Source organism: Vigna unguiculata, chromosome 9, assembly GCF_037176805.1.
Source record: "Vigna unguiculata cultivar grain cowpea cultivar isolate G323 ecotype 2 chromosome 9, ASM3717680v1, whole genome shotgun sequence".
NCBI lineage: Eukaryota > Viridiplantae > Streptophyta > Magnoliopsida > Fabales > Fabaceae > Vigna > Vigna unguiculata.
Window position 1 is genome coordinate 19175858 of NC_140800.1, and position 9180 is coordinate 19185037.

Sequence of the window (9180 nt, forward strand, 5' to 3'; positions counted from 1 at the left end):
CTCAAACAATTCAATTTAAGCAAAGGAATTCCAGGTTAGGGGAGCTGGACTTCGTAATTTTATGCATATGATTATAAATGTGTAATTGTATGGTATATTGGTTGTTTGGGTACTGTTAAAGCCTTCATAATTCTGCGTTTCTAGAATTCTCCAGAAACCGCCTGGCGGGTGATGAACCACCACCAGGCGACTCATGCGAATTGGTGTGTTCTGGGTTCCTGGAAGAGGAACCGCCTGGCGGCACATTCCCGGCTGCCAGGCGACGCAAGCGTCTTAGCTATTTTCTGGGTTTGCTAATGAGGAGCCTGGCGGGACTGGTTGAACCGCCAGGCGGTGCGAGGTATTTTGACTCGTTTTTGGGTTTTCTGGAATTCTGGGTGAAATCTGATCGGGCAAAAAGGTAGTGGTGATTCTTATAGAGGGATAATGTTGACCAACAGTAGGTATAACCACCTAATCGAAGGCTTAAATGAATGGAACAGTGAATATGAGTTAGGGTTGAATGTATGTTATCAGAAACCATAAATTGGAATGTGTTACTGTGAATTGGACATAGGAATTGGTGATCAATGAAGGTATAAAATAAATTGTTATGATTGTGCTGGGAGTAGTTTTGTGTATATTCATAAAGATGGAAAAAATGGTCGAGCATTGGGTGCAGGAGGAATCTGGGAATTTTCCAGAACTGATGCACCGCCTGGCGGCACGAAACTGGCCGCCAGGCGACGTTGGTGACAATGCAGAGGGAGTGCTTTTCGTGATTGAGCGGGTGATGAGGGTCAGTGGAAGCTTGGCGTAAAAATGAGTGCATTCGGTTGAAGTTCGAAGTCATAGGGATGGGGGTTGATGGAATGAAATTACATAGATGGTGGAAAGGGTATGCGAGGATGAGTATATTAGAGTCACGAGGGATAATTGTAATGGAGGTTTGGTATGAGTCATAGAACTGTGTGAGTGCTATATTGGACCTTGAGAGGTCTGGTTGGACGGTGGTACTGTAATCTGAGGATAGAGGAAATAAGTATAAAATATAGCAAGATAAACCTGTATAATTAAATAGGCTATAAAAGAGGAAGGAAATGAGGACAAGTATTGTAGGAGCATGGGTACTGCTTAGAGGAAAGGGTGAGTTATACTAAATTATAACAAGAGTACGTGAATCTAGACTAGGAAATGGTTTCAAGTAAGGTACCCTAGTGATGCAGGGCATTGTGACTAGTCAAGTCTAAGAGACTTGTTATGATTAAGTTAGGGAGAAGAGCATTGGGAGGTAGAAGCTGCGAACCATGAAAACTCATGACAAGAAACTCAATTGGAGTGCTGCTGTACTGATACAGCGCCTGGCGGCGTGATTGGGTTCGCCAGGCGATAGCTTGGCAACAGAGGGCAACTGAGTGGCCGACGCCTGGCGGTGAGCGTAATACCGCCAGGCGATACCTGCTGTGAGATGAATTTTGAGACGTTGTGCGCCTGGCGGTACGCGACACCTGCCAGGCGGTCTGGGAGCTGGCAGCGCCTGGCGGCACGTGTCCCCCGCCAGGCGATTTATATTGCTGCAGCTTTAAGTTTTATTTATGAAATTGTGATCTACAGTGCGTCTAGTGATACTTTAAGGGTGAGATTGCTGGTGTTCCTTGAGGTGTGGCTCGGAACGTATCCCTTGAGTTGTGGCTCGGGATAGGGGTTAAGCACGTGGTATTCCTTGAGTTGTGGCTTGGAATAACATCTCTTGAGTTGTGGCTCGGGATGACGGATGGACACGAGGAACCCTTGAGTTGTGGCTCGGGTTGGCGACTGTTGCCGGTATGAGTGTGCTGGTTGTGGCCAGTACGGATGGGTCCAGATAGATTGCCCTCCTCAGTTGTTGGCTGATGAGTTTGGTAGTCTTGGGACGATACAGACTATGTTCGTATATGGGAACTCTACCTGGCGTTGCGGTGTATGATCCGTAGCATGTTTTCCCGCACGTGCTCTATCGGTTGTGACCGATAGGTATGGCAGCAAGTCACCTTGAAGTAATCCTTAGGCGATGTAGAACACGAATAGACATATTGGGGATCGAATTACGGGAATAAAAATATAGGGCAATGTGGAAAGTTAAGTTAAGTGCTGTGATATATGTGCATGTTGATATATATATATATATATATGTTTATAGCTTTATATATATATATATATATATATATATATATATATATATATATATATCTGTGTGTGTGTGTGTGTGTGTGATTTATCTGTTAAGTTCACCCTATCTGCGTGTGTGTGGCGATGATCGTGTACGCAGTACACGGGAGCAGATGTTAGTGATGCAGGTGGCTCTGGTGCAGCTTAGTCGCGGAGAAGGGATTGACTTGGGAAACTCTTATATGTATCTATTGTTTTTGAAAACATTTGTAAACCCTGATGGGTGGCTTGATGACATTTTGGTTTTAGTTGTGTAATGGACGTTCTCAAATTTATCCGCTCATTTAATAAAGCTTTAAATTTTCCCGCGTTTTGGGAAAATGAGGTATTATTAACCGCGCTGTTTTATTTATTCCATTTATTTATTTATAAATCCGTAATATCCTGACGGGATGTTACATCGTCACCCCCATTCGGGTCGTTGGGCGCGTCTGGGTCGTCGGGTCCGTTCGAGTCATCGGGTCCGTCCGGGTCGTCGAGCCCGTTTGGGTTGTCGGGCCCGTCCATATCGTTGGCTCGTTCGTGTTGTTGGGCCTGACCTGATCGTTAGGCTTGTCATGATCATCAAGCCCGTTCGAGTCGTCGTTCTTGTCGAGGTCGTCTGGTAGGTCGGGTCGTCGTGCTTGTCCGCTTCGTTGGGCCTGTCCCACATATAGTACTACTTTTTATAAAATAATATATTTTTCATGTGGAAGATGAAAGCCCATGCGTTGGCCCTAGCCCACAAGGATTTTGTAGGGTTTTTAGCCCTGTGGGCTTCTTTAATGGGGGCTTTTTTTCAATATGGGCTTTTTTGACCCTTAGTCTACATGGGCCAAGGCCAAGCCCTATGGGTTGGGCCAAATTGACACCTCTATATATATAGATATTATTTTTTTTTAATTTTTAAAAGAGATATTATACTTGTTGAACTTGGAACCGGCACAATATGTTTCTCATTTTACATTTCTTTCCTTCATTTCCTTAACACGGTTCTTCTTCCAACATAGTTCATTGCTTTGTCGTTCCCGCTTCCCAACAGTCATTGTCACCATGCGAAGTCGCCGTCACCGTGCGAAGTCGCCTCGTCACGGTCGCGTGTTGTTTTTGTGCTCTTCGTCTGCTAGCATCACTATCGCATTGTGTTATCTTCGTTGTCGAAATACCTGGTCTCCTAGTTTGTGTCGCCCCCACCGTCCATCTCTTATAGGCTTTTTCCATTTTAAGGTCAGCATTTGAACCCTAACCACACATTACTCTTGTTTTGTTGAATGAGTGAAATTGATAGATTTGTTCCTTCCTTTGCAGGAGAGAAATTATATTTTTTATGTCTATAATGACTCATGCTGATATTTAGTGAATTTAAGATTTGTGTTTGGATTATTTCCTATTATTGCTAAATTTGTTGTATCCTTGCATCTCTTGTCCAATTTGTACTTTGTAGTTTCTTAGTGACAATTTACAGTTCACAACATTACCCTGTTTGTCTACTATGAAGAGAATAGGATGTAATTTTCGTTCATGTCTTTTTGTACTAAGAACTTAATGAACTGTTTATTTCTAAGGCACAAAGTGGAGGGAGGAGATTTTGCCCCCTCATTGTTTCCTCTCCTCTCCTCCTTTCTTTTTACCTCCAATTAAAAAAGGATTCTATTTTTTGATTTTTCAGTACAATAATAATAGCAGTAAAAGTGAAGATGATGATTGATGATTCCTACCTAGGAAGCTTGTATTTGACTTTTGTTTCTTTTTATATGTTTTGTTTAAGCGACCTATGGCATTATCTTAATTATGAATGTCATTGAGTATTTTTTTTATCTTTTTTGAGAATTATGTACATAAACTATATAAATATTTCAAGATTGCACATATCCTGCCATCCACTATCCTATTGTAGTGTTTTTGGGGGCTGGGTGCTATGCACTACTATTAGGGATTTAAATCCAAGATGCAAAATAAGAGTACTTTTTATATGACACATTTTTCTCTATTGGTTTTTTGAAAAGTAATGCTAAAATAAAATCTCAGACATATAACTTTCAGCTGCATCTTGTGCTATTTATGAAAAAAAGATCTGTAATGATGACATTTTCTGCTTGATGTTTTACCTTTATTTTAAGGTTGCAAGGCCAAACTCAAATTACAGTAAAATGGAAGTTTCAAATACACAAAATGTTGTCAACAATGATGTCAAGTAAGCCAAGCCTCTACTTCTTTGCATGTGATTTACTTATATACGTATCAAATAACTATAATGCTAATCCATTTCTATACATGAATTGTAGGAGACCAAGTAAGACAAAATCTACGCTGGAGCTGAATCTTAAATTTGCTTTGCTACTTCCTAAATTTATGCTGAATGGTTGTGCTGTATCAGGGAAATCAGAGACAGATGAATCAAGTACCAAGAAAAAATATTTCATGGTTATAGGGATCAATACAACTTTCAGTAGCGGGAAACGAAGAGATTTTGTTCATACAACTTGGATGCCACGAGGTGATTTAATGATCTTTCATCACTTTCTAGTTTTTCCTCTCACAAAAGTTCTCCTTTAGCTTGCTTAAGAAATTCCATGCCATCATGTATCTAATCCATGGTTTCTAATGGAACTTCATTAGCTAATGAAAGACAAAAGTTGGAGGAAGAAAAGGGCATAATCATATGATTCGTTATAGGTCACAAGTCAGATTTCCTGATATTCACTTTCCGTTATTGTTGTGCTTTCCTACTTTTGATAATTTTGTTGCACTTATTTTCTCATGATCTCAGAACTTTGTTTTGTGGCCTAACTATCAAATTGTATCCAACAGATAATTGTATTACCTCTTTCTGGTGCAAGTTGTGTTTATTTATATGATTTGATAGGGAAATGTGTTACCAAATATTTTCCATTATTAAATGTTGATTTTGTTACTTATTATTGTATCTTCATTATAAATAAGAATACTCATGTGTATACAAAACACAGAATTCATTATATTCCTTCTCGGTTTCATCTTCCTCATAATGGTATCAGAGAAGTACAATTGGGAACAGGTGGTTTTTCAGGTGCTATTTATGGAGGTGCTATTTTGGGGATGGGTGGTTTCACTGGAGTGGCGGTTGGTGGTAAATCCTTGGGAACTGGTAATTTCGCAGGAGCAGATGATGGTGGTAAAGGGTTGGGATCATGTAATTTTGCAGGAGCAGATGTTGGAGAAGTGTCTTTTGGAATTGGTGATTTCACAGGAGTAGATGTTGGAGATATAGTTTTTGGAACGGGTAATTTCGCAGGAGCAGATGTTGGAGATGAAACCTTAGGAACCGGTGATTTCACAAGTGCAAATGATGTTGGAGATGAAACCTTGGGAAGTGGTGTGAATTTTGTCCTTCCTTATCAAAGGCGGAAAAATTCATATTACTCAAAGGACAACACATGTTTGGTGTTGGTGGGGAAAAGGAATTTCATCTTCTGTTATACCTTGGTTATAGTAATTAGAGAGGAGATGGAGGTAATTTTGATAGAATCTTTCCTATTGGAAAATGCAGTACGTTCATATTCATGTCATGAGTTATTTTTAGAAATTTTTACAGTATAATTAGAAAATCATGTTATTGATATTCCTTTAACATCACTTTTTGGTATTGCTTGGTATTATGAAAATTGCAGCAACATTAATGTTCTTTTTCATTTCACTATTTTCATTTCTTCTAGCTCTTGACCTCTTGTAAACTTATAATTGTGCCGACAAATTAGAATAGGACATGATGTATGTTCCAACATATTTATCGCTTTTACTTTCGAGTTTAGGTAATGTTAACTTTTTAATGTTTTCAGAAAAATGTTTAGTTTGGCCAGACAACAACATCAATAAAAATGTAAAGGTTTATTTTGTATTACTTGTTCAAAGTTTGGTATAGCCTAATTGGTTGTATGTACAGAATTGGATTATATGTCAAAATTAGTTAATGTTATAACTTGAGAGATCTTCTTCTCTACTTTTTGAATGAAACCTGTCTGTAATCTGTCACTTCTTCTCTAAAGCAATATCCAAATTTTCCCTTACAAACTCAATGCAATTCAACATAACAATACCTCTAACCCTTTTATTAAAGTTTTATTAATAAAGCATTATTGCTCTCAATGAGGAGTTGTATACATAATTCACAATGCTATAATTGGAGGTAGAGAAGACAAAAAAAGAGTGGTTATAGTTCAGAACAATTAGAACATGAAAAATAACATTTGGTTTGACATTTTACACATGCTATCTGCTTCACCTTTGATTCACTGTTACCAATTGTTTCAAGCAAATCCTCGTCATACTTCTACAAAATCTATTGTGTTATGTTTATCTTAATAACACAAACTCTCTTCCTCAACTAAAACCATTATGTGATGATCACCTTAAGAATCTAGCTTTCAAAATTCACTTCATCATTCAAAGGTTTGTGAAAGGTTGAACACAAAGGCATAGAATCAAATAATGAAGCATTACTTGAAAAAGAATCACACATAAGATATATAGAGAGAGAACCTGCGTTGAGGAGAAAAGAAGAAGGCATCGACTTTGATGGCTGCAAGGGTGGCAAAGAGGAGGAGAGCACCCACTCCCAAATCAGCTACTTCACTTGCTGTAATGTTTTCCATTCTCTTCCTCTATCTTCAATCTCTTGTGTGTCTTTTTTTAGTAGTCACTTCAATTACACGAATATAAAGAATGATAGTTCTGCAATAGACAGTAATTTTTCTACAGGCAGTATTCATATTCACTTGTGAATTTTGTCGAATAGCTCATAGAAATTATTTATTAATTCTCACTAATAATTATTTATTTGAATAGGGAAATGTCCAGTGACATACCATTTGGTGACCTTCCACCTTTACAAGGTGGGGACAAGATTCATATGTGTACCAAACAAAATGGTAGGCGTGGAACTAGGTTCAGAGAATTAACAGTCAGTCGTAGTGCAGATAAGAGATTGCCTATCCAGTTTGGTATGTAAACTGGTAAAGCTTTGGGAGATAATAACACAAAATTCACCAGCTATGTGGCCTTGCTTGGTAGGAGCAAGTCATCCATTCTTATAGATGATTGGGACCATGTTCCAAAGACAGTAAAGAATCAGATTTGGTTAAGTGTCCAAGTATGAAATCTTAACTTATATAATTTATTACGTACATATATAACTGATATTTAACATATGTAATCCATTCTTATTATACAGTAATCTGTTGAGGATGAAATGGATTTCATTTGCTGGGGACGAAATGGAAAACATATTTGGTTACCTTAGGTAAAATGTATGCATTGGGGTCAACCATACACCATGCAACCATTGCAGATGATATGATGATAGTAGTGGTTGTAGATGTTCGAGATGCTACTGCTCAAGTCCCAGTGCCCACTCAAGAGGTTAAGACAGTGGGTCAGGCCCCTGGAAATTTTATCCTTTGGCCAGTTAGATTAGCAAAAGTAATTGCAAAGGAGGTAATTGTCCTTACTTGTTTTAATTATGCATTTATTTACATCGGTGTATACTAATATTATTTATTACTTTAAATATGTATAGCATATTAGAGTACAAGAAAAGGAAGATGTGAATGAATCATTACCACAACAGACAATTCTAGAATGACTTGGTGCAATGGCAGCGACTATCGCCTTGCAACCTATACAATTAGAAATGCCTCCCCAAGCCACAAATAGGACCTTCAACACCCCCTTTTTTATATGTCAAAAGGATATTTTTGAAGTTCTCTCTAGCACTGATATGTTATGTATATCAGTAATACAACTTTGGTTGTTGTAAGTAAACTTTTATTACTTTTATGAAGTTTGAATATATTCAATATATTATTCTTATATTATTTATTTTCAATGTTTAAGGTATTTACATCATAGATGCACTGAGAAGAAGAATGATCACATATATGGATTTATTGATCCTATTGCCATTCAAGGCGTTGGGAATAAAAGTGAAGAGGTTCAAAAGTACCTATTAGAGGCATTTGATGTTGGGAAAAAGAAGTGTACTTAGCGTCTTATTTGCAGCAATAAGAATGTCTTTTATACATTAAATTATATTTATGTAAAACTTAATTGTATATAATGATATTTGAATCTGTAGGGGTCACCGGCAGTTGCTGGTAATTCTTCCTCAGAAGTTTGTTGTGGTTCTTTTGTGTTCATTACACAAGAAGCCTAACACTTTGAAAATTAAAAGTACTTTACAAGCGTAAGTTTTTTTTATTAACTTATTTTTTTGTTATATAATTTAATTTTACTAAGTTCCATATTAGGCACAATTTCAATATACATTAAATTTTATAGAGCGGTTGAGGCTCATTCTAGGTTGCAGGGACAATAAATCACTTCTAGAAAGAAGTTGCAGTTCATTGCGCCAACTGTAAGTAGTTAATCTTCAAACTGTTGAAATACAATTATCAAATTTATGATATTATATGAATTTAACTTGTAGTGCTCACGTCAACCGAGAAGCTATGAGTGTGGATATTATACCATGAGGCACATGCATAGAATCATATCCGCAAACATTGTTGACTCATGGGATATGGTAATATGTACAATTTATAAATCACATATTATGTATTTATCACTAAAAGATTGTTGACTCAACTATTCATTGTGTAGATTTTCAATGACACATCTCCAATGGATCAAGGAGTCTTGAAGGAAGTTCGTGAGTAGTGGGCTTGGTTTCTTTTAAGTGTTTATATAAGATGATGTTAGGTGTTTTATGACTTATATTGTAATTCGTTTTGGAGTAGTATTATATTTCATATAAACATTAGATTCTATTTCATGTAAATAATAGATTGAATGAGATTTGTTTTCTGGATGTTTTGGGTAATTATATACAATATATGATGTTAGGTGTTTTATGACTTATATAGTAATTCGTTTTGGAGTAGTATTATATTTCATATAAACATTAGATTCTATTTCATGTAAATATTACATTGAATGAGATTTGTTTTCTGGATGTTTTTGGTAATTATATACAGGTTT

At 37.1% G+C, this 9180-nt stretch overlaps 1 pseudogene; it reads left to right on the forward strand.

Moving 5' to 3' along the window:
* The first annotated feature begins 640 nt into the window (after window positions 1–640).
* LOC146883664 (uncharacterized) lies at window positions 641–8895 on the forward strand (annotated as a pseudogene).
* Window positions 8896–9180: the final 285 nt, after the last annotated feature.